Source organism: Castor canadensis, chromosome 12 (assembly GCF_047511655.1).
Source record: "Castor canadensis chromosome 12, mCasCan1.hap1v2, whole genome shotgun sequence".
NCBI lineage: Eukaryota > Metazoa > Chordata > Mammalia > Rodentia > Castoridae > Castor > Castor canadensis.
The window spans coordinates 41,459,292-41,486,815 of NC_133397.1; the positions used below are offsets into that span (position 1 = coordinate 41,459,292).

Here is a 27,524-nt window from a genome sequence, read left to right on the forward strand (position 1 = left end):
CTCAGTTTCTCATGGCCACTTGGATCAGGGACAACCAATACAACCCTGAGGATGAAGAGAAAGCTGTTGGAATTTGGGATTTTTAAGTGAAGTCTTGAAGGATGAACAGAAGTCAGCCCACTAAAGAAGGAAAAATCTGAACTATCAAAACAATTTTAATAACATGCTTTATAGTAATAAAGCTGCAATTCATGTTATTTTTTTATCCAACTAATGTTCATTAAACATTAGGTTCTAGGTGCTGGAGATATGGAGTGAAGAAGATAAAGTCCTCTCACAAAATTTAGGGGGAAACAGTAAAAACATTAGACAAGTAAAATGCACAATATTATCAAATTGTGGTGACAGCCATAGAGAATAATGTGGGAAACAAAAGGGATTTTGAGGGAAGAGAGACACTGTCGTGTTAATTCTTCTATGGCTGCTGGGGAAGATCTTGCTTCAAGTAGCATTAGAGCAAAGGACCAAAGGCAGAGAGGGAAGGACTGGGGGGGGAAAGTGGAAGCCAGTACTTGAGCTGGAAGCATTCAGTGTGCTTGGAGGACAGTGTCGCTGTAACTGGAGGAGGGAGGGGGAGAGTATTTGGAGAAGAAGTGGTGATGGAAGAATGGCAATGTTCCCATCATCCAGGGCATTTGAGGACATTGGCATGTACTATTTGAGCGATGGAAGCTACTAAAGGGTTTTGAACACAGGAATGGCTCAAAGGGGAACATTTTGCCTGCTCTGTGGAGAAGACTGGAAGGGGCAAGAATGAAATAGGGTTTATCAACTGAGACAGAGTATTGTAAAAATCCAGGAAAAGTTGATGGTGGCTCAGACCAGGATGGCAGTAGTTGAAGTTGTCAAATTTCAGGTATATAGTAAAGATGGAGTCAACAAGATTTGCTGATAGATTGGATAGCAAGTGTGAAAGAGAGCAAAACAGTCATGAATGACTCTCAAATTTTTGACAACTGGAAGCATAGCATTGCCATTTACTAAGGGAAGCCTATAGGACAAGCAGGTTTGGGGTGAGAGTAGGTTGGGAATCAGACATTTGGTTTGGACACATCAAGTTTAAGGTCCTTATTAGACCTCCAGGTGGAGATATCAACCATCTATTATATATAAACGCCATAGTTTAGAGAAGTCCAGATGAAGACATACATTAGAAGTCTCACATAGTACTGGTTTTAAGCCATGACACTAATTGAGATTCCCAAGGGAGGGAGTGTAAATAGTGAAGACATCTAATGACTAAGCCAGGGAGAGTTTGGGGAAACTCAATAGTCAAAGGTCAGAGAGTTGAGACGGAACTAGCAAAAAAAGACTGAGAAAGAACATCCAACGACATAAAAGGAGAACCAAAAGTCTTCAAGAGAAAAAGACAGACTTGGAGGAAGAGGGATGGAGTATCTGTGTCCTGTGCTAAAGACAGATTAAGTACAATGAGGGTAAGAATGGACCACTGTATTTATTAGCATGAAGGTCAGTAGTGACCTTCTCAGAACTGCTTCCCTAGGTAGTAGTGTGAATGCTTTGTTGGAGTGCAAGTGAGAGAAATAGATTTTATCTATTTGAATTCTCTATACCTGATCTCCTTATCTATGAAATCAGAACTGTACTAGTACTCTTCTCACAGAATTGGGAGTAACACATCTGAAGTGCTTGGTAAAGATCTAGTATATAGAAACTCATTCATCAGTATTAGCTATTGTTATTGTTTATATTATTATTTTTAGATTTCAACCATTTGGGGGAAATTGACATTACTTATCTTCACCTTACTTTATCAACCTTTAAAAAAATAAAACTCAGATAAGAACTGCCATATTTATAGAGGGATAGCAAGGTCACTGAGAATAATTTAGAGCTGCCAAGGACTTGTTTAAAAGTGTTTTCAAGTCTGACCCAGAATTCTGACATTTAGAAATAGGTAAGAAGATACAAATATCTAAAATCATACTTTCTTTTCAGAAAAAAAGAATCATCGTATTTAATGACCATTTTGGTCTTTTTTAAAATTGTTTTTAAATACAGAAATAAAATGAGGGTATATAGACAAATGCAAAAAGTGGGGGGAGGAAAGAAATTAGAGATGACTCCTTTAAGAAGTTGTGCTGCAAAGGGGACCAGAAATATTGAATGCTGCTGCAGTCTATTTTTTTTAAAGAGGGGAGAACTAATAATGTATGTTAGAGGAAATGATTCCATCAAGAGGGAAAAATTAATGACAGGATGAAAGGGTGTCCTTGAGAGGGAGAGAGGAGTAGAATCTGGAGTCCAAGTGCAGAGGACTTGTGATGGAAGGACAGGCAGCATCTACAGGTATAGATACAGGTGGATGGGGAAATGTAGCAGTGAGGGGTGTGGAATTTCTCCTTTTCTGCTTTCTTAGTAAGATAAGAAGCAAGATCCTCAGCCTAGAATGAGGACAGGGAGAGGTATTGGAGAACTGAGAAAAGATGTCATAGTGAGATAGTCACCTAAGAGACAAGGAAAGTGAACATATTAAGGGAGGGTAGAGGATTACCTTGCAACACTGAGGACCTAGTGGAGGTTGATGGTGATGAATTGAAAGTGAGGAGAGGTTTTTTTTTTTTTTTTTGTCTTTTCTTTTTTGGTGCTGGGATTGAGCCCAGGGCCTCACACACATTAGGCAAGTGCTGTACCACCGAGCTACATCCCAGCCCTCTGAAAGTGAGACCAGTGTGCATGTTTTCCAGTCATAACCATGACAGGAGGAGGTGGAAAACTGACATTCTTGGTTTGGGATTTTGTTAGACAATGAAAGAAGAGAGGGGTAAGACTATGTGGGTATACAAAGGGTGATTGTAGGGAGGCACCATGCGAACTGAAGCAGGAAAACAAGGGAGTGGTGAAATAGTAGAATTCTGACAGGGTCTAGAGAGATGACTAGGAAAGTTAGAATGCAGAGTCAGTCACATGACACTATCAGGAACGACAAGACATGACTGTGGGTGTGGGTGGGTAAGGTGGGAGGGAAGACAAGATCACTGAGGAGAGGAGAAGCAGAGGCCAAAGGCTGGAGAAGCCTCTGTCTAGGAAGGATCATCTGCATGCCACAGGAGTTACCCAGAATGCCACAGGAGTTACAGGGTTGTCTCTGGGGAAAGTGACAATGAGCAGGAGCTAACCTCTTCAAGGAATGATGATGAGTGAACTGGGACCCACAGATGGCTGCAAAAAGAAGAGTTGGCTGTTGTTCAAACTAATATGAATTGATTCAAACTTTAGCAGGAGATGAGATGGGGACAGAAAGAGGGTGAGTTTAGAAAGAGGGAGGGACAGTGGTCTTAAAGCAGTGATAAGGAGCACATAGCGAGTGGAGCATAAGCTGTGGCAGAGAAAGCAGCCACTCCTTGAGAGAACGGTAGAGGAAACCAAGCTGTTTTTGGTTAGGCCAAGGTCACAAGAACGTAGGAAATTTTGTTGAGTGCGTTCTTCAATTTCTCTAAGCCTACTCCCCAGCTGAAGATTAAAGACATCTGTGATTACTCTTATCCATGTGATGGAAGGGTTAATAGGGTAAGGTGGACACGCCACAAGTAAGTTCAACAGTGAAGAACCTGGGGATGGAGAAAGAGCAGAGTTTATGGCAGGGGACAGGAGGAGGAGGAGGAAGAGGGGAAAGAGGAGGCGGAGGAGGAGGAGGAGGAGGGAGTAGGGGAGGAGGAGGGCATGGGGGAGGAGGAGGAAAGACATTTCCCACAGCTGAGCACTTGGGTGTGTGCCTGGTTTGCTTGAGTTTTGCCTCTCCTTTGAGAGCAGGAATCATGCTCACAGTGAGTTTGAGTCTCCTAGAGTGTCTAACCTTGCGCCAGGGAATAGTCAGCAGCTCAGACCCACAGCCTGCCTAATTATGTCTTTTCTGGTGGGAAAGCACTTACAAGTATTCACCATTCTGAAAACAAGTGATCTGTAGTTTTGTAGAAATGCCAGAGAAAGTCCTGATTCAATCCTACCAGATTTTTACTAAGTGTTCATTGTTCATAAACTCTCTGGTTAAGATGGATGTGAAGTTGAGCATGGTGATGCATGCCTGTAGTGGCAGCACTCAGGAAACTGAGGCAGGAGGATTGTTGAGTTTGAGGTCAGTCTGAGCTATATAGTGAGGTCCTGTCACGAGAGAGAGAGAGAGAGAGAGAGAGAGAGAGAGAGAGAGAGAGAGAGAGAGAGAGAGAGATCCTAAGGTCACTTAATTACATGTTGAGAATGCTCTGTGCTTGCAACCCTAACTCTAAGCCAGTTACCTCACACATACCCATCACTGGTTATGACAGAACAAAAATTCACTATGTCATTTGTACAGAAGGTAGGTAAGAGGTGCTATCACCAGATGTCAGGGTTAGTATATTACACTCTTCAGTTTACCAACTTCCATCTTACAAAATCTGACAGAACCAAAACCCTGAGCCAGGGTAAAAGCAGGTTGATACTGTTCACCATTAGAAGAACAACTTTAGACAAATTAAACTTAGAAGAGTTTAAGCAAAGGATGAGTCAAGAATCAGGCAACCTTCAGAAGCAGCCAAGGGGTTCAGAAAAATTTTGCTGCACAGTTGGAAAACATTCATGGACAGAAAACAGAAATGAGATACAGAGAGAGCCCTATGGTCACAGCTTTTCTGTTCCCTTACCTGAACACAGTTTAAACATTTGACTGCTTGAAATTGACTAAAGTTCAGAGACTGCGACTGGCCAAGACTCAGCTCTTATTACAGGAGTATACGGTTAGAAGGTTTTGGATTTTCTTGTGCATGAAGTTAAGTTGCAGTACGTTACAGAAGGGCCTAATAAGGACACCTTCTCAGACACCAACAGATGACTTTAGTAATAGCTTATACGCTATGAGCCTTTAAGGACCTGCTAGTTGTATACCTAACAAGTGCTTGTGAAATTCATCAAAAACAAAGCTTTCTTACCAAACTCCAGAAACACAGATATAGCATTAGAACTGGCGGAAAGCTTACAAGTCGTTGAATGCAGGCTTTGCCAGCCAGGTTTTAAAGCTGTATCTAATATCTTTTACCACCTTTCATGCTGTCAGCCTCCATGATTCCTGGAAGCCTCACTAAGGAGGGTACCCGTGTGGCCAGTCTCACCTCCTCACACCTCTTGCTCCTCCCACATTCACCTGGTGGCTCCAATGTTGGCACTCAGTCTCCCTCACATTGGGACTTAACAGTTGCAAGGAAACTAAAAAGGGACAAATAATAAAGGGACATTCTGGAGTACTGATAATGTTTTATATGTTGATAAGGGTGTAGGCTATATAGGAATCTGCATTTGTCAAAACTCCTGAATGATATGCTAAAAATTTATGAATTCCAGTGTATGCCAATTTTACCCAAATACACAGTAAAAAACAATTGAGTCCTATTAAATGACATGCATGCTGAAGTCTTTAGAGATGAGGCATATTGATGTGTGCAAATGCATCACACATATCACTTGGATATCCCTGTGAAGATAGGGATAGATAAAGGAATTGTTTGCAAGGAGGCAAACATGGTAAAATGTTAATTGCAACACCTATGTGATTATATGTCCACTGTATAATTCCATTCTTCTAAAAAGTAATAGTCATATATTTAAATAATTGATAGTAATTAAATGATATATAAATTACATAAAATAATGTATGTTTTACCTTAACTGACAAAACATTTAAAATTTTTTCACAATAAAATGTTGAGAGGGGAGAAAAGTGGCAGAATGGTTCTTTTTTAAGCCAAGTGGGTCATTTTACAGATGAGGAAACTAATGCTCAGAGAGCGTGTCTGATCCTGTTATTCCAGTGTTTCAGATCCCTGAAGGTTCCCTATTCCCTTTATAATAAAATCCAAGCCCTTTAGTTTGGCACACAAAGCTCTTCATAATCTGTCATCTGACCCCTGCCCCAACCACATCTTTAAAGCTCTGAGCAAAAAGTACAGAGCTGTAAAGAGACACACAGGCAGCTTAGCAGATAATGATCTGGTTCTCCTTCAGTAGGATTGTAGAGTCAACCAATTTTACTCATCAAAGCAATATATGTACGTAGTTTAAAAGGTCACGCAATGCCAAAAGACTTATAACCAAAAACAACAATATTTTTATGCATCTTGGCCTAACCCACACCATCCTAATAATCCAGACACAATTACTTCCAGCTTTTTAGAGCTATTTCTATTTGCTTCCAAGTTTCTGAGTCTGTGGTTCTCTATTCATCACGTTAGATATTATCTGTTGGTTTCCTCTTATTGTAGGTGAGGCCATTAGTGCACATACTTTTCCCCATCCTTTCCTGCATTCTTCCAACATAATTATATCATTTTTTGGTTAAATCAAAAAATTCGGGCTGGCGGAATGGCTCAAGTGGTGCAGTGACTGCCTAGCAAGAACAAGGTCCTAAGTTCAAACCCCAGTACTGCCAAAAAAAAAATTCAATGTTAATTGGTATGATTGTATTAATACATACATACATACATAAAGCAATATTATAACATATATTAAAGAGTAGTAAACATATATAAAGTGTAACATTATACATTAACCAGTACTAAACAGCTGATGAATCAAGAAGCATGTTATGATTACATTTTCTTTGTTGTGTGTCCTTTAGTTTCTCCTGAAGTTGGTAATTGCCTCAGATTTCATTTGTTTAGATCTCATTAAATCACTTGTAAGTGTTCCCATACCCACTGAAAGCTTTGTAAACACTTCTTAATAAGGATTGTCACATGAACAAACCTCTTAGATAATATAGTAGTTCCATTTTGTTCCTCCAGCACTCCATTCCACTTAATTCACACAGATAACCTCCTAGGCCTGCCCCATAACCTAATCTTCCCTTTCCTGTGTCTTCTGAGACTTTTTTTGTCTTCATGCTAGAGATTCCCTTCACCCAGTTCTCCCGATACACTGTGCTCTTTCTTGATTTATTTCTTCATTTGATAGAACATATCACCCAGTAGTTTCTTAAGAAAGGATATGAGAAAAGAAGATCTTTTTGAGATTTTGCATGTATTAGCATATGTATATTCTATCTTTACCCATAATCAATGGTTTTTTTGATGAGTGGGCATCAATTCATTGGTTGAAAATCACCTTTACTCAGACTTGTAGTGGATTCACTCATTTGCTTCTGGCGCTCAATTTTGCTGAGAAGGGTAGCATCATCCTTTCCACAGTCCTTTGAACTCATTTTTCTCTTTCTCCAAATGTTTCCTCCCCTGAGTTGTTGTTTTCCTGGTTTCTAACTACACTCTTAGAGGATTTCATACGACCTCCAGTGATCTTTGTTTATACGTTTATAACTTATAAAGAGTACTTGAAAACTGTATATGTGAGGATGGCCTTGTCTTCTGGTGACCTTCATTATCACATTAACAGGTGACGATCTGACTTCTTCATTTACTATTGTTAAATTTTAGTGTAGGTCTCTTCTCTAGTATTCAGATAGCTTCTCATTTTTGGAGTTCAGTTCTGCAGAGAAGGATCACCCCATCTACTATGGGAGGTGGGGGAAGAGAAACAAGTTCCATTGAACTTGGCAGAAAAGGGCTCTGAGGTAACACAGACCTCTTTTCAGACTCTAGTACTGAGGCAGGCTAAAATTAGGGAAAGTTTGGGACTCATAGAAAAATATTACATGTCAGATTGACCATGCTCTGGCTCAGCCACTGCCCACACCTGGCGGGAACCACCCATGCCCCTCCCACTCATTGATTATTGGATGGGAATCACCTGGTTCTACCCTTCCAATTAGTTATCGTAGGTTTTAAAAGCACCTGAAGAGCAAAAAAACATGCTCTCCACACCAGCAGACTCCACCTGGGTCTCCCCATGCTCTCCTTTGCATTTTCCTTTCCTAACTTTTAATAAACTCCATTTATATCCATTTATGTCCTGCAGTGAATTCTTCCTGGTGGGATACAAAGAATTTGGAAGTCTTCTGATCACAGATTGCACCAGTGCCATTAACAGTACCTCACTGCCCACTCTCCTCTGTACTCTTTTCCCAAGGCTTTTTAGTCCAGTGTCTCCAGATACTCTCATCTTTCTTCCTTGCACAATGTGTGGAAACACCTAGAAGTCTAGCTGCTCATACATACTCTTAAATTACCCCCACTGGCACTCCCTTGCCTGGCCTCTGCCTTCCAGGTACCTCATGTCACCAATTCCTGAGTTTTTCTGATGTTCAGGGGGGTGAATCAGCTCCTTCAGATTAGTTTGACCTTCCTCCTCTTTGGTTCAGAATCACAACTGTTTCCTAATTTTACTGAAGATAAACTCCATGTTTCTGGTTTTTGCTGTTATTTTAGGCCACTTATTGAGTGAAATAGGGGGCGCAGAACCATCTTTGCTCTGGAAGTCTTCCAAATGGACATTCTTTATTATTTGTTCAAGAAAATTTTAGAGGAAGTTTTTGGGTACTGCATGGGGAAAGGGCAGAGAAGGTGAGCTCTCTGTAAGTTTTACAACTTGAACTGGATCACACCGGAACTAGGTGATTGATCTGATCAGGACTTTTTTTCTCTCCAGATGGCTTCATTCTCCAAGTGGTAGGAAATAACTTGACATGACACCTTCACATTACTACCCTCAGAGAGGAAAAAGCTGTCACCCATCTTTTAGAAGAAATAACTGAGGAAAGTTTTTTGACTGCCCCAGCTTACAGCATGGGCTAATCCCACTATGGTCTAAAAAGCTCCATTTGGACACAAGAGTGAAAGAGAAAAGTGACAAGTTCCTACAAGAAAGGAAGCAAGTAACAGGAATGTTACCTGGGGGCATCACGGCATTTACTCTCTTGCTGACTGACAGCTCAGCACTGCCCCTGAATGGACTTCTGGATGAGATGGAGGGGAAACATAAATTTCAGTTCTTACTCACTCCCCAGGCACCATTGAGGATCTACTGTATGCCACTGGGTAATGAGAATTAAAAGGTGAATAAGATTCAGTCCCTGGCCTCAAGGAACTCACATCTGTCAAGAGAGCCTCGTAAACAAGCAATTTCAGTAGAGTTCTGTGAGTGCAGCAATCCAGACACTTAGAAAGCAGACAGAGAAAGGAGGAAAGAGGAAGTATTTTTGAGTGGTGATACAAACTGGACTTTGAAAACATAAATATGAGCTCAGCAGATAAACAGGAAGAGGAAGACATTCCAAGCAGAAGGAAAAAAAATGCAAAGTCTCACGTACTCATTTGTTCAAAAATATTGATATTTAACTTGATGCTGATGGCTCACGCTTGTAATCCTAGCTATTTGGGAGGATGAGATCAAGAGGATCCAGGTTCAAGGCCAGCCCAGGCTAACAGTTCGAGAAACCCTTATCTCCAAAATAACCAGAAAAAAGTGGATCAGAGGTGTGGCTCAAGTGGTAGAGTGACCACTTTGCAAGGTGAAGCCCTGAGTTCAAACTCCAGTTCTGCCCCTTACCAGAAAAAAAAAAAAAGATATATATATATATATATATAGGTCATCTTTGGTTCAGAATCACAACTTTCTCCTAGTTTTTACTAAAGATAAACTCTTTGTTTCTGATCTTTTGCTCTCTGTGTTGTTTTAGGGCACTTTGGGGATGAATAGCAGTCAGAACCAGCTTTACACTGTCATCTTACAACTAACTGTTCATCTTCAACATGTACATTCTCGTCTACTAGATACCCTGCACTAGACAGGCATTGGGATGCAATTCTGAACAAAGCAAAGTCCCTGCTAGACATGGTAGAAACACCTATAATCCTAGCACTTGAGAAGCAGCGGTAGAAGGACCATGAATTTGAGGCCAGCCTGGATTACATGGTGAGTTCCAGGCTGCCCTAGGCTACACAGCAAGACCCTGTCCTAAAATAACAACAACAAAAAAAGAAAGATAGAAAGAAAGGGAAAGAAACAGAGAAAATGGAAGAGAAGAAAAGCAAAATCCTTATTCTTTACATTTGCAATATGATGAAATCAAACAATCGAATTATCGAAAAAATGAACATCTAATTACAAACTGTGACAAATGTCATGGAATGAAAGTAACAAAAGAGGCAGGGGATGTAAGAGGACGGGTCACAACATGAAGTATTCAAGGAACCAAAGGCAGTTCTATGCGGCCGGATAGGGGTAGAAGGCCCAGATGTCTTGGAAAGGGCAACATCACTCTCATTTTACCCTTGCTTGTAAGTAATTCTTCAACCCCTGGACAGAAAATTATGAATTATAGGGTTCTTTCCTTCTTTCAGTCAGTTTAGCTTGTCTGAGCATTTCAAACTTCCTTTTGAAAATTGTGGAGACTCAACTCATACCTGCTGTCATTCTGTAGTCTGCTGCCTCTCTCCAACTGAATTTTTTCAGAACCCTTCAGTGAAATTTTTGAAAACTTCTCTAAACAATTTGACATCATCAAACACCTTCTCCATCTTGGAGTTCACCTCTTCCAGATGAATGCTTTAAGGATACCAGCAGTTGAAGCCATTTTTAACAGTTGACTTTGGATGTACTCTGTCTTCTACTACAAAGATGATTAGCATTGTTGATTTCCATTTAGCAAACCAAGCTGCCAAGATTTGTCCTTTTGTGTGGTATTACCCAGTTGTGGTGAGTCACTGCTCTGTCCCACAGAACACTGGCTTCCTCACTATGCCAGCTTGGATTCCTATGATTCATAGGCTCTAACATCTGCTATGTTCAAATTCATGTTTCCAGGGAATACCCATCTGGAGCAGCCTATTAAATGCTTAATCTAGAGATGATGTCCAAGGGCACCCAGACCAACCCCCAAGGACCCTCAGTAAAGTGGCAAAGTCACATGATTTGTCTTTGATGCCTCCTCAGAGCCCACAACCTCGACTCTCCCCATGTCCCTTCTCCTCAGCCACAGTTCTTTTGGTCTTACTTCTCATGAAAAATTTCTTTTGGGGTCACAGGGAGTCATGGAGAGAGATGAAGAGAACTGTCTTGGAGTGACTGTCATAGTAAATGATTCGATCTGGAAGCACAGGATATCTAGGTATCCTCACCCAAACCATTCTTACATATCTTAAAAGAGAGGTCCTCGGGGAAGGAGAAAGGGGCCTGTGGGAACTAGATAAGGGAGGAAGAGGTTCAGAGAGCAGGAGCCCTGATGAGAGTTCCACCTTTAGGAGCAGAAAAGGAGCCATCTATATTCCTAGATAGTAGATAAGGACAAAGGTGACAGCACGACTTAAGCCTTTGGAGACTTCCTAACTTCCCCCATGTTATTTTTGTTGTCCCTTCTGTCTCCCCAAAACCCTTAAAACTGAGAGGGGCTGTGTGCTTATTTTGATTCATAGCCAGAGTAGGTATACCCCACTTGACATCCACTCAGAGAAAATGAGGGCCAAAAACTCAAGAGTTTAACTGGGAAAAGAGTTTTAGAATCCACCCAACAAGCTCTAGAGCAGTACAAGCCTCTCACGCCCAGGTGTTCCGTGTTTTAAAATTACCTTTCCCTCCTTATGCCTAATCCAAACTCCTGTCTGAGCAAAATAGGAAGGAGTGCCTGGACCACCAAGACAAAATTCAGGAAGGCTTACCAGAAGAGAAAGATACATATGAGCTTCTTAATTTGGCATCATTTCTAGCAGAACAGATGTATGATGCCCATACATCAGCTTTGGAGTCTGGGTCAGCTGCTGTAGGATCCAGGACCAGCATCATTTTCCAAAAGGAATAGCTACTTTCTATTTCATTTTTGGAAGAAAGTAGCGCAGAGCCAGTCCCAAGAGAAATATCCAGTGGAAGAATGTTTTAATCTTCTAGATTCACATCAGAGTCCATGATTTCCTTGCATTTATTCCCAAATGTGATTATATTAAGAAGGTACAAATGGTAAACACTTCACATTAATTACAGCTTGTATTCTTGAGCCCTACAGAGTTGTGCTTATGCAGGTGACATCTGTCTGGATTAGGATCCTTGTTTCTTCCATTTAACAGCAGAGTTACCTTAAGCAAATATTTAAATTCCCAATGCCCGTAAAATAAAGATTATAAACCCTTGACATGGCAGAGCTAACAGCAGTACAGACTTGACTTCTACTAAAATAACAATGGATATAATGACTCCATATTGCACACCTCATTTGTACAGCAAAGACAACTGACAGCCCTAGTCATGAGTAGACAGATAGCATTTCCAGCCAGTCCAGCACTTACACAATATCTAACGAATAAAGCCAGATATTGCCAGTCAAAATAAAATAACTGTCTAGTGGTTTTAGCTTTAAAAGATGTGGTGCTAATGCCATTGTGGCTCCTCCATGATCCACACCTCCATGTATTCATGCCTTGTATCAGAGTTGGTCTATGTGAAGGATAGAAAAATGATGGAATATCACTTCTGAAACTAAGTTACAGAAGACATTGCCACTTCTCCTTGATCTCTCTTGGACTGTTCTCTTTGAAAAATGTCAACTGCCATGATTTGGGGCTTGGAAAGAAACCTATGAGGCAAGGAACTGAGGTCTTCTGCCAACATCTGGCAAGGCATTAAGGCTCTTGACAAGAGCCATGGATGTCAGCCTTCTTCCAGTCCCAGTCATGTCTCTGATGACTGCAGCCCCGGCTGACATCTTCACTGCAACCTAATGATGAGAAACCACCTCCAACCTGAAACATTCCAAAGTCCCAGCCCTCAGGACTGAGATAATAAATGTTTGTTGTTGTAAGTTTGTGCTAAGTTTGAGATAACTTTGGGGAGTACACAACAATACACAGCTAACATAAAATGCTTTCTCGCTCTTGAATCTCATCCCCCTCCTCACTGAGCCAAACTCCACCATATCCCTTGATAGAACAATAATGTCGCCATTTATAAATCGGCAGCCATTTTACCCTCAGACCTCACTTGAGAAACTCCCAAGGACAAATTCCCATGCTCTAAGACAGCCCCACCCCTACCAGAGACTAAACACATGTGCTAACTTCCTTACCCTCCCCCTTCTATAAAAGCCATGCCTGGCCCAGGTTCGCTGCTGTACCATATTTTCCCCGGCCAGCCTGGCAGTTTGGGTCTGCCATTAAACTTTGCTCTATGGAAGTGAGACTTTTCTCATGAGCTTTCTTTGTGAGCAGTGTTTTTCCTAACATCCCTGACCACTCAGAGCTTACTCTGCAGAAAAAAATAGTACCTACCTCATTAGGTTGGGAAGATTGAGCAGGATGCTACATGTAAAGTCTTAGTTGTGCCTAGGACATTGGAATCATTCAACCAATGCTATTTACCACTATTATATAGAAACATAAGCCTGTGGGTAGTTGCACTGGACCTTGGTGTCTGGAGGATTTAGGGCAGAGGATAGTGAATGAAGACTTAGTGAAATGAGAAGAGAAGAAAATCCCAAGGAATCTTTTCCATTCAAATAGCTTATAGGGAGCAGGCCTCTTGCAGCTAAGCCAGGGCTTCCTTCATTGGGAGCAAGAGGAGCAGGTCAGAGAAGGAAAATTCTCTTTTCTTGGCCCCTAAATGACTAAAATAGTATCTAAAAACAGAAAAAAAAATTTTAGTAAGTAAGAAAGAAACAGGAAATAAAGTGGTGGAGGTCATTTTCATCTGCTTCTTTTGTTCTGAGACTCCCTTCTTTATTTGCAGCTTTCACTGGGCCAACCAGAAGATATGCATAAAAAAGAAAACAATAAATTCCTATTATGCACAACCATGCACTCTGCATTTTAGAATGAGGCACAGTCTATTGTCTACTAGCTACTCATGCCCCAGGCCACCTCTGACACAGGGTATACAGGAATGTGGTGGGATTTGGGGTTCAATCCATGAAGTTTATTACTGGGTCATTCTTTCTTAGGAAACCATGCCAGAAGGAAAGAGTTTTGGGAGCACAAAGAGCAAAGCAAAGAATCTGATTTGAGTGTTTGTCAATCAATATGGCAAACTAAAGTGATTAGACAGAAGAGAAACCAAAGAACAATCAAAAGCCTAGTTTGGTTACAGACAAAGTAAAATGGAGTAATCTTGAAACTAATTTGGTAAGTGTGGCTCATGCACTGAAGCATTACTCTTAATACACTAGATGAAACCATCATAATTTTTATCTTTTTCAATCACTATTTTATGCCCATTGCCTAGATCAAACACACAGTAGATGCTTGATAAATATCTGCAAAAGATTGGATATATGAATGAGTCTGTAACTCAACATCTCAAGAAGTAAGGATGGACTGGTGGAATGGCTCAAGTGGTAGAGTGCCTTCCTAGTAACTGAGGAGGCCCTGAGTCCAAACTCCAGGACCACCACAAAAAAAAAAAAAAAAAAAAAAGGAAAAAAGAAAAGAAACATGGGCAAACTTAGACTTATTATTTAGGTATATACAGATTTATTTTTTAAGTTATATCGTTATGATTTTCATCTTTTTTTAGGAGCCATCTGCTTTAGTAGTCACAATAGTCACAGTGTGTTATGAATTCCACTTGGTTTCAAGTTCTTCATTTGTCAAAACTCTGAGTTCCACTTACTTGTTAGACCAATTAGAGAGAATCTTTCCGGGATATGGAACTAGAAGAGAGAAACAAACTGGCTATTTCAAATTCCCAGGTCAGTATTAATGTAATAACATAGAATTTCTTGTCTCTCAAAAGTTGTAAACTAACATATCTTTGAGGGGTAGCAATATTCAACTACCTATCTTCAACTGGTTGTGTAACACTTGTGCCCCCAAATGATCTAGCCTTAGAGATACTGCTTTAGTAAGACTATTTAACTCAGCCTAAGACTCAATCGGATTGTGGCATATCTGTTGTTTCATTTGTATGAATCAGGCAGAAACTTAAGCAATTACAATATTTTCTCTGCCATTACTGTTATAGAAAAGAGACTTGAACTCTGTCTAGAATCTTTTTTTTTTTTTTTGGCAGTACTGGAGTTTGAACTCAGGGCCTCACATTTGCTAGGCAGGTATACTACCACTTAAGCCATTTCCCCAGCTTTGTTTTGTGTTGGGTTTTTTTGAGATAGATGCTTGAGAAATATTTCCCCAGACTGGCTTTGAACCTTGATCCTCCTGATCTCTGCCTCCTGAGTAGCTAGGATTACAGGCATGAGCCACAGGTGCCCAGCTGGCTAGAATCCGTTTGTCTCTAGTTTTAGGACTTAATAATTTCCAGAGTCTCTTGTTAAATAAACAAATCTCTCTACACAAGGAGATACCACAGCATAGAGCTCAGTTTAGAGTCTATGTGGGAAAGACTCAGCAGTTCCCCATCAATTGTCTGTCCACAGCCAAGTTGGTTGGAGCTTCCTCAGAGCTCAACTTGGGAGCAATACTGTCATCTTGAGCCATTCTACGTCAAATGACAGCCATCTGCTCACCATGTGCCCTTCATATTTGAATAAATAAAATATTCACCCCACAGGAAACCCATTCATTCATAATCCTTCCAAGATATGCACCCCCATCCCAGAGCAGTAGCCCCTGTGTCAGCAATTCCATGAGTGTCAAGAAGGGATCCCCCATGAGCATACCTTGGAAGTAGTGAAAATATTTGTGTATTTCTAACATGAGAAATACTCATGATTCCTTTTTTGGAAACTTTCATCTTCCCATCTGTCTGTAGTGGATTACTCACATGACACACAAAAGTGGGAGAACAATTATTTACATGAACCCTGGCTTAAAGCACTAAATTTTGACCATACTGATCCTGATTTTAAATGCTGTTTGATTTACTGTAGGTCTGATATTTATAGTCATAATATGTTTCTTTTATAGATAATCTATTTAAGTATCAGGAATTTGAGAATGGTGAATAAAAAAAGTTAATTAAATCCATTCATCCAGCAAGTATTATACACCTACTTAGTTGCTTAGTACCAACTGTGGGATATAGAAGTAATTTTATATTTTTTGAGGTGATACTGTGACCTTTTCACTTTCTTCCTTATTCAGAAGGTAACTGGATTTATATATCTATAAAGTAATGGATTTCTAACATTAAATGCAGCCTTATGCCAATTTGCACTATCCTTTTTTTTTTGGAGGTACTGGGGTCTGAACTTAGGGCTTCATGCTTGCTAGGCAGGCGCTCTACCACTTACGCCACGCCTCCAGTCGTTTTTGCTCTGGTTATTTTGGAGACAGGGTCTTGCTTTTTGCCCAGACTAGACCTGGATGGTGATCCTCCTATTTTATGCTTCCTACTATGGCTGGGATGACAAGCATGTACCACTGCCCATTGATTGAAATGGGGTCTCCTAAACTTTTTTTGCCCAGGATAGCCTTGAGCTTTGAGCCTTCCAATCTCTGCTTTCCAAACAGCTAGGATTACAGGTGTGAGCCACTGGTGTCTGGCTTGCACTATACTTATTAAGTTAGGAGTTTAATAATTCTTTGTGTTGTGTATGTGTGTGTGTGTGTGTGTGTGTGGTACTAGGGTTTGAACTCAGGGCCTTGTGCTTACTAAGCAGGCACTCTACCATTTGGGCCCTGACCTGAGTTTTATAATTCTTATAATATGTACATTGTAAAGTTTGTAGAGTTTCACTTTTTGGTTTTTTTTTGAGACAGGGTTGCTCAGGCCTCCAATTTCTAGGCTCAAACACTCTTGTCTGACCCTCCCAAATAGCTGAGACTATAGATACAACACTTACCACTATGCCTGGTTTATATTCACCTTTTAAGCGCTCCTTTCTGTCAAAGATTATTTTCTCAAAACAAATAAAACCTGGAAAGCAAATACTTTGAGAATCAGTATTGCTGTTGTCAGTACTATAAAACTTGCCACTTCAACACCATTGATGAAAAACAGCAATGGCTGAGAAGGAGCCAATTTCCTAGACTTTATTATTGCTTAGACCAAAGGAGCAAGTGGTGAGAAAGTGACAACATCAAAAAAGAGAATTACAAAGACAAAGGTTTATAGCTTTGGCTCTGCTCTGCCAGTTGAGAACTCTCCCTAGAGGGCAAAGGGCACTAGTGTGACTATTGACTGCTTTAAGTAAAATCTTCCTAGACCAACTATGAATGCAGGGAGGAGAAACAGGCCTTAATAAACATATATACTATAGACATGCATATACATATACATGCATATCTCTATATTATATAATATAAAATAGATATGTATGAGAGAAAGTAGTGGGAAGGAGTCAGGAATCAAAGGGAAGCTTGTGTGAGACTCCTCCCACCTCTGGTCTTGGAAAGGTTTTAGCCTTTTGAAGTAAGCACCTCCCAAAAGGGGAGAGTCATCAGAAAGAGTTCACACCTGTGAGCCTGTTTTTGTTTTTTAGTTTGCATTCCAGTAAGCAGCAGAACAATCTGGGAACTGTCTTTGGATAAAGCGAAGTTTAGCTCTGAACACCGCTAGAAAGTCAGTGATTTTAGGATCGTAATTTGGAAAAGAAAATAAAGGTGCCCTGAGGTTTTTCCTCATTCTAATCACTGAAGTGGAAGATTCCTAAGAGCAGAGATTTGCTGTCAGCTATGAGTTGGTCCTCAAGAAATATTTGTTAGTTGAGTAAATGGATGAATTGAAGTCTCAACCAATTAAACCAGTAAGTCTTGAGTGTTTTCTATATGCAATGGGGAATATAGGAGAGTATAAGATGTGGTTGCACCTAGAGGAAACTTTGTAGCCAGATAGGGAAACAAAGTTAACAATCATAAAGTAATTGGGAAACAATATGCAATTGCAATAGTGGCAGTAATGAAAACTGGGTCGTGAGTAGTTCAATTTATAATGTTTTTAAGGTGCTTGGCGATCAGAGAAATGATGCGGAGGTGGGCCCTAAAGAATTCAAAGGATTTAAATAATCTGCCTGTTTGCCTATCCTGTTCCTCCAAGTGGCACCTTGGATGCTGTGGAGCAAGCAGATCCTCAAAATCTCTGGAGTTGTTTCCTATGATGTAAACATTTAAGAATGTGTTAAATAGCCTGGTGCTGCAGCTCATACCTGTAATCCTAGCTACTCAGGAGGCAGAGATCAGAGGATTGCAGTTCAAGGCCAAGTTGGGCAAATAGTTCTTGAGATCCTACATGGAAAACACCCAACACAAAATGGGGCTGGTGGAGTGGTTCAAGTGGTTGAGCATCAGTAATCCTAGCTTCTTGGGAGGCTGAGATTGGAAGGATCATGATTTGAGGCAACCCCAGACAAATCGTTCATGAAATCCCATCTCCAAAATAACCAGAGCAAAATGAATTGGAGGCATGGCTCACAAGCATGAAACCCTGAGTTCAATCCCTAGTTCCAAAATAAATAAATAAATAAATAAATAAAAAGATCAATGGATTAGGTGGATCAAAGCTATTTTTATTTGTTTAATCAGGCTAGGGAGGGGTTCTCTAGATCATCAGATTTTGCACTACCACCATGCTAATGCTGCCACACCCGTATCTATTCTCTCTCGGGAGTTTTGCATAATGTTATTCTCTTCCCACATTGTTCTTCAGCCAGGTTGCAGATAAAATGAATGTTTGTCTGTTATCCCAAGAACAGGATTTGCTGAATTTAATAGTGAATAGGGTCACACTAGGACTTTCAGAAGACATTGATAAGTGTCCTAAAATGAAAGTAACATATAGCCCAAGTTTCTCCTGAAATTCTTTGTGTTTTGCATTGCTCTAAAGACGAAAACAAATAAAACAACTCCTCCATCTCCCCCCCCAAAAAAAACAGATGTAGAAAAATACACAAAGCCTAATAGCTTATAGCTCAGTGACTCATTGCCAAACACCATTGTAACCACTATAGAGGCCAAGAAACAGAACTCTGCCAGGCACAAACACCCACCCAGAAGCTTCTCCATGTGCTTGTTCCAATGACAACCTCCTCTTCCTGTTTATGACCACTTTCCGAGCACTAAAGCAATACGTGCTTTCTTTACAGTATTATCACAAGTGATAATAGAGTATTCTACCCAAATGTGTATTCTTGACCACAGTTTAGCCTTATCTGTTAAAATTATTTTCTTTGAAATCTCTTTTAAGTTACGAGTTCCTCCTCCAGTTCTTTTACACATTATCTGTGGAAGAACCCAAAATCTTTGACCTGTACATTCTCCTACACTCTGATGTTGCTGATAATACACCCATGGTACAGCTCACCAAGTTTCCTGCCTCGATTTCTTGTGTATTGGCAGCTAAATCTAGAGGTATGATCAGACTCTCAACTTTGATCCCTTTGGGAAGACTAGGTGATGGCATTTCACATGTCACATGTGTGAAATACATGTCGGGTTCTCTTGCTTTTTGTGATGTCAGCAGATGCTGATGCTCAATGATGACAATTCATTCATCAGGAATTGAAAAGGAGTGATACTCTAATCCTATCATCCTTTTTTTAGTTGGAATACTTTTGCATAACGATACTCAGCCCCGTTTACTATTTAGTGGCCCAATACACTGTTCATGTAAGAAAGGCAAGGTAATTATGTGATCCTCTTCCATTTCAAGTCCAGGAATTAGTTGTCTATCATCAAAGGAGGTCAATTTCCAAACAAACAACTATAAATACATAAATGTATATATACATACACACATATATGTATAGAACTGTATATAATTTTGAACTTGTGTATTTAAATATAATTGATAGATTTTAATCAACTTTAAAGTTCAAATTGCAATTGTCCTATCTTTGGCCACTGAGAACCTCTTTAGTTTGGCTCCTGGCCTTCAGACTAGACCCTGGTAAGTCTTGACGGCTTCCTCACTATCTAGTCTGATAAGATGTTGAAGATTATCTTATATATTCATTGCCTGTTGGAGGATGAATCGTATCTTCCAAAGTTTGTTTGTTGAGTTTCTAACACCCAGTATCTCAAAATCTGACCTTATTTGGAAATAGGATCTTACCAGTGTCATCAAGTTTAAGTGAGGTCATTCGAGTGGGTCCCAATCAAATGTGATGGTTTCCTTGAAAAAGAATGAGAGCACAGAAGTCCCTGATAGAGAGAAGACAATGTAAATGACAGATACAATAGCCATCAGAAAGCCCACTGGTACAGATCATTCCCTCATGGCCTCCCATAGGAACCAACTCTGTCAACACCTTGATTTTGGACTTTTAGTCTCCAGAACTGTGAAACAATACATTTCTTTTTTGTTTAGACCACTTAGTTACTGGCATGTTAGTAAGGCAGCCTTAGCAAATGAATATTCTTCCTATTACCTAAAATCAGCCATTTATCTAAAAAGTCCTGGTTTCTTTTAGGGAAAGAAATTATGGTATTTCAAGATAGCTTCTAGGCATGCTTATGACTACAGGGTTGATCACTATATCCAGGCCTCTTTAGTGGGCAGAGATATGAAAACTAAAAAGAAAATAGCCCTTAAAATTAAACAAACTTTTATTATAAAACAAGGCACAAACACACATTTTAAGCACAAAATAACTCTGAGTTAATTATGGCATTTCCAATTCAAATTTGAGACTACAGGTTTTTTTGTTTAATGCCTTCTGTATTCAGTGTTCCATGCTGAAAAGTCCTAATTTTCAAGAGCAGAGGGCAAAATAGAAGTAGAATATCTCGTAATTGCTGTTTACTTTATTCTATATTATATACATTGGAAGCTCAGAAACAAACAAGTGTAATATTTTTCAGTATTCTCCCTCCCTCTAGTCCCTCCCCCCCACCCCATTTTTGTGTATTTGTTTTTAGGATGCTGGGGATCTAACCCAGGCCCTCCTGAATACTAGGCAAGCACTCTACCACTGAACTACACACCCAGCCTCTCACCCCCACCCCAGTTTTAATAGTTGCACCACACTGACATCATCAGATAGTCATTCCATACCATATCTCCCTTTTAGCCCTGGTTTAGACTTGGTTCTTCACATAATGGTTTGCTACAAGCTCATGAGCATCCCTTATGTCAACATCTCTAAGCATTTGGTCGTCTAAAGCTTGCTTCAGCCCAAAAAATGAGAGCGATGTTCTCTGAGTTTTTGCCTGTTGAAAAATACTTGTGCTTTTTATATTTGACAGTTGGTTTTGCAGAATATAAAATCCTTGACTTGCTTGTAATCCCAACACTCAAGAGGCAGAGGCAGGAGTATCCCAAGTTCAAGGCCAGCCTAGGGCTACATAGTGACTTTCAGACCAGCCTGGTACATAGTGACACCCTATAAAAATAAAAACAAATAAATAGATAGATAAAATAAAATTTTAGCTCATATTTTTTCTTAAGTATCTTAAATATGTTCCTCCATTTTTGTTTGACATGAACTGTTGGCAGATCTGGTTACAATCTGTGCTTGTCCTATAAACTAACATGGTCTGTTTGCTTACATAACTAAAGAACTTTTTTTCCTTTTACTTTAAAGTCCAACAATTTTACTAAATTAAATTTTGGTTGTTCTGGGCGAATATTCATAGATACATGGTGTGCTCTTTCAAATTGTAATTTAAATTATTTTTTCTTTTTATTCCAGGAAAGTTTTCTGAAATTATAGTTTTAATGTTTGTTCAATTTACTCACTTTAATCTCTTTTGGGGGCTTCTCCTTGTCTCTGTGTTGGACCTTCTTTCCCTTCAAATTGTCACTTTCTCTTGGATTATTTCTATCTCTTAATTTCTTTTTGATTTTTAAAATTCTTATCTTTTCACTTCTTTCTCTTAAGATATTATCTGTATGCATATTCTGCTGCATTCTTTCTAGCTAAGACTTCATTTCAGAAATGATTTTCTTTTTGTTTCTGATTTTCTCAACTCTATCACCTCATATCTGAGCTTAAAAATTTTTCACTTCTGGGCTTTTTCTATGTCTTATGTCATTTTCTTAATATCTCTCAGCTTATTTTGAAATTGAAAATTATAGTCATGATGTATTCTCTGCACACATTTCTGATGTCCTTTCTGAAAGAACATCTTCCTGTTTTTGGGGGATGGGAGTAAGGGACAGTACTGGGGTTTGAACTCAGGACCTCACACTTGCTAGGCAGTTGCTCTACCACTTGAGCCACTCCACCAATCCTTTTTTGTGTTGAATATTTTCGAGATAGGGTCTTGCAAACTATTTGCAGGGGCTGGCTTAGAACTAAGATCCTCCTGATCTCTGCCTTCTGAGCAGCTAGGATTACAGGTGCCTGGGCAATGTTGCTCATTCTTACATGAAAAAAGTTTTTCTAAACTTTTAAAGGGTAAGAGGTTGAAAGTAGCATTGCTAACATCACAGAGTTCCATCTTGCTGTTTTCATGAGGTATTAAAAAATGAACTGCTTGCTTTTTAAGATTTTGTGGCCATGGATTTTCTTTTTCCTTGGTCTCTACTGCCTTTATCCTGATTAATTTTGATTCCTCTTCCAGAAGTCTGGGTCAAGCTGGCTGATCAGCTATATAAGTTTATTGAGATGAAACTTCTAATTTCTTCCATCTTCACTGTGAGTCTCTGCTATTCTTGAATTGATATGTTGCACTTTGCACTCACTGTATGTCTATTGGCTATTTTTTTCCTACAATGTTCTCAAGTTCCTAAGAGGCCCTATTGCTTTCCTATGTTTTCTACACAAATGGCAGAAATGTGGATATTAGTGGTCTGTTCTCCTGTGCTTGTATTTGTGGTCTTCTGGGGATACCTTATCATCTAATTTTATCATAAGTACTTTTGGTTTTGCTGTCTAGTGGCTATATTTGTTGTTATGTGGGGATTTGGAGAGATTAAAAAACTATGTCACTGTTGCCATGATCTCGGCATCCTTCCAATTCTAATAACACAGTTTAAAATATAAAGCACAGTAGTACTGTCCTCATGCAGCCTCAAAGAAGATGGCCTCCTGAGACAGTACATTGCCACCTAGACAAATCTGGTCCAGCAGATTGTGGTCAGGCAGGAACAGCACCATCCCAAATTCAGAAATTAAGTAGGAAGTCGATCTTATTGTTTAGTAATTTTGTTTTGATGTTTTCTTAAAGTGATCAAACATTTCAATATCTAAATGCATAACTATGTACCTCAGAATATTATTCATCCAAATTAAATTAATATACAAATAGTTCAAAAGCATAAACATTGCATTTATGTTACATCTGAGTATAGCTATGTGCTAAATTTCTATATTCATTATTATAGCCAAGAACTAGAAATATTAATTGAAAGTAGCTACTTTTAAAAAACAAATCTGAAAATCAGCCAAAAGAAACATCAAATTCAACAAAATTATGAATAGCTTTTGGAGTGAGCCAGAATATTTTAATGTGAATTAAACTAGGAAATAAACTCTCTGGTAAAATATTAAACTAAAAAGTATATTGAACTAACAAATGATAGGGTTTTTAAGACAGAAAGAAAGAAAGAAAGAAAGAAAGACAGCTCTCTACAGTAACAAAAAGAAATAACTCTAATACAAGATGAAAACCTAAATGTGAACAAAATGTGTCATTAATGGAGTCCTTCATTATCTAGCGTAGCCTGTAATGGAGAAAACGGCAAGTGTAATTCTGTTTTCTTACTACAGGCAGTATGCACACTCTGTAAAATCCATCTCTTTATTTTCTGGTTGAAAAGATCATTGTAGAAAAGGCCTGCCAGGAATTGGAGGTCATGCTGATTTATTGGCAATTAAACCTGCAGGATTTCTGCACTCCCTTCAAAACAAAGTATCTGAGGCTATTCAGCCAGTATGATTACATAGTGGGCTATCTACTAAAACCCAGGAGTCTTTCTGTTAGTGCACAACAGATACAATTGAGTTGGCTGTATTTAGAAAATTACTGCTATTTTCTGTGCAGATTCTTGTTGTATCTTCCTCAAATCGCCTCAGCCCTAAGAATTACCTTGTTAGTCAATTTAACAAAGTAGAATCTTGCCAAGTGATATATAATTCAGCTTGGACGTATAAGAACTTTGAGGAAAATACAAACATGAACTCACTTAAAGAAAATGAATGTATTACTGAATCTATATAATCTGTCACCTTAGGTATCTCATCTCTAGTTTTCTGACATGCCAGCTAGTTTGGGAAGATGTTTTAGAATTTGATACTCATGTGAATTTAGTTGCTTTTATCCACTTCATGTCTAGACACAATCCAAGTTACTTAGCCTAGCTGTTTAGACCATGGAAGCCATTTATATAGAGACTGGTCCTATCGATTTCCACTTGTCCTACAAACAGTTTACAGGCATGCTTAGGATGATGAAATCTCAGAAACACGGGCAAGTAGAAAAGGGAAAGAAGGTAGGAATAGGTTGGTTGAGGGTGGAGAAAAGTGATCAAATCAGCATTTCTGACTCTGCCCAACTCCACCTGGCAGAATGAATTCAGTTATATCTGAATTAGTTCTCCTTAGAAATGGGAATATGGACACTGCCCCATATGCTGATCGCTACAGGACCATCTGCCTCAAGCACTAGCTTACTTCCACCACTCCTAGGTTTCTGCTCCTCCCTGCTGGCCTGTGGGCTAAGGTCTCATTGATTCATTCATTTGCGAATATTTATTGAAACTTTAATATGTGCCAATTACTGTTCTGAGCATGTCTGTGCAAGGTACTCTTTTTCTTTAATTTTTTTAATTTGTAAAATTTTAAACAAAAATGACATTTTGGAAAATATAGAAAAATGTAAGGAATAAATTTGAATCCACACATAATTCCAACAAATACTATTAAACATTTCACTGTGTATCTTATTGGTTTTCTTCTTCTTCTTTTCTTTTTTTAACCTCTTCTCTCTTTTTTTTTTTGTCAGTACTGTGGTTTGAACTCAAGGCCTTATGCTTGCTAGGCAGGTGCTCTGCCACTTGAGCCACTCTGCCTGCCCTCTTCTAATGTTTCAAATGTTTTAGTTGAAATATTTCAGGCATACAAAATAGTAGAGAATGCCCATGTCCACTGTCAGTTATGGATGAAGGCCCCAGCAAGCTGAATTTAACTGCCTCACCAGCAGGCTACCATTACTGTGAATTTTACTTTTAACTGCATAATAATATGATATATGGCCTATTTTTACCATATAGATGTGATATATAGGATTGTTTTCTGTGTAAGTGTGAAAGCGTGAGTGTGTGTCTGTGTGTGTTTTGGGGATTGAACTTGGGGCCTTACGCATGCTAAGTACATGCTCTACCACTGAGTTATACCCCAGACCCTACTTTGTATGTTTTTTAGACTTTATATGAATATTACTCTGAATATGTTCTTCTGCAATTTGCTTCTATCCCACATCACTGTTTGAAATTTATTCTTTTTTTCTTTTTTTTGGTGGGACTGGGGGTTTGAACTCAGGGCTTCACACTTGTAAAGAAGGTACTCTACCGCTTGAGAGCCACAACTAAATTGCTCTGGTTATTTTGGAGATGGAGTCTCTCAAACTACTTGCCTGGGCTGACCTCGAATCTTGGGCCTCCCAATCTGTCTTCCAAATAACTAAGGTTACAGGTGTGACCCATGGGGACCTGGCAGAAATCTATTCATATTGAGATTTGAAGCTCTACTTCATTGATTTTTAACTGTTGTGTCATAGATAATCCAGTAGATGACTATGTCATAATTCATTTATTCATTCTCTCATGTATCAGTAGTAAGTTGTTTGTGCTGTAAAAACAAAAAACAAAAACAAAACATGGTAATGACTATTCCTATCCCTTTGTACATGTAAGGGGAAATTTTTGGGGAGTACACACCTAGGAATGAAATTGTCTAGACAAAGGATGCAAATTACCAGAATTTTACCAAATGGCCCTTCAGAGTGGTTCAGACAAGTTACAATCCTATCAGTAATGTTAATAAAATATACTCTTCATATATAAAGAAACATATGTATGCCTACACTCATACATGTATCATATGTATATGGTATGGATGTCATGTGTACATATCAGAGCTCAGAAGACCCAAGCCTGGATGTTCCTGCTTGGACCTGTTTTCCTTTCCTGTGCCCTGACCCACCTTCTTTCACTTTCCTGTCTTTCAAGGCCCAGCATAAGTCCTCAGGAGAACTTCCTCCTCACTGGGTTCTATAAATCTGTCCTTTCCCTCATTCCCCATCTGCCCCTTGCATACCCAGTGGGTGTGTTCAGTGTTTTAGGAACCCATGCTATGGTTCACATCATTTAACCAGTTCTATAACCATCTGATGATCCAGTGACCAGTACTACAGGCATGATGGGCTCTTGATATGGGTGGTGAATTATTGATAGAGTGAAGACAGCTTCCTTTTCCTGCTAAGGAGAGGTCATGTCACATTCTTGGAGCAACTTCCTAGAAACAGCTCTCCTCTTCCACTTTAGTAAAATTAAGTTAAGATGCAGATCTATACATTCCTCCCTCATGCTTTGCTCTCACGCTGTCTTCAGTAAATTCCCAATGACAGCAACATGCTCTCAGGCTAATCTTCTTGAAACCACCACAAGTAATAAAACTATTCTTTGAAAACCATAGCCACAAATCTGGGCAGGGTGGTGCACAACTGTAAGTCCAGCACATAGAAGGTTGAGCAGGAGGATCGTGAGTTCAAGCATAGACTATGTAGCAAGTACCAGGGCAGCCTGGGCTACAGAGATAGACCCCTAAAAACAAAAACAACCCCCTCCAAAAAAAGGAAAAAGAGGAGAAAGAAAACAACAGCCACACATAGGTCAGAAAATATAGGCTCACATTTTATCTTTGCTCAATTAGTACTGAGAGCCTCCAGTCTTCTCAGTTACCCAAGTGTATTTTATTCCTGGGTCCCTGAAAAGCCTGAATTCTCCTTCTGTTTTCAATCTCTGGCTATTGTGCTAGTGGAGTGCCTCAAGTGGTGAGAGCACCTGCCTAGCAAGTATGAGTCCCTGAGTTCAAATTTCAGTGTTGCCAAAAAAAAAAAAAAAAAAAAATCACTTTCTAGCTATCTTCTAGTCTTCTCTTCCCATATCCCGAGCAATACACACTTTTTTTGGCATGTCTAGTCCCAAATTTTGTTCTGTTTCCCTCAACTGGGTATCAGATATTCAGATGTAGGTTCTGTCCAATTTTACACAACCTTTCATTTTGGTGTTGTGGAAAAAAACAGCAAAGCAGGCTTTACAGTGGCTGGCACTGGGATTGATTACTCCATCACTTAACTGTGTCATTAGAAAGTTACCAAATCTCTGCCACTTGTTAGGTTGTAAAACCAGTGCCTAACCAAAATCTTAGTTTTTTAATATTTGAAAATATAAGTGTAAGATTCATATTGAGTATTTATTGGGTGTCTCCTAAGACACAAAGTTTTCTCTTAGATAATTTTATATATAAACCTGTATGATACGTGACCAGAAGAAAAATGGCATTTCACCAGAGGTACCTGCCTCTATATATAGTAAATGTGCTTTCTACTTCAGGTTTCTGAAATTTTTTAGACTAATTTAGAATTACACATTATTTTATAGTAAAAATCTTGACACCAGTAAGATTGCATCAATAAGATCCAATATTAATTCATTGTTATACATACCCACATCTAGGTAAATGCTTTTGAAAAGTAAAGCCGCTAGAAAAGAGCTCGATTTGTTCTGAACTACTTACCTGAAAAAGTTACCGGAAAGCCTCAGCCACATTTTACATGATCAAAGTAGAGCTACCCGAGATCACTGCAGGACTTAGGCAA

General features: G+C 39.3%; 1 long non-coding RNA gene across 1 annotated transcript; it reads right to left on the minus strand.

Moving 5' to 3' along the window:
• LOC141414809 (uncharacterized) lies at positions 1-27,524 on the minus strand. The gene is made up of 3 exons (XR_012439678.1): positions 27,443-27,524; positions 19,813-19,901; positions 1-45 (listed from the first exon to the last, which is right to left on the minus strand). It is a non-coding gene; the product is annotated as an uncharacterized lncRNA (long non-coding RNA).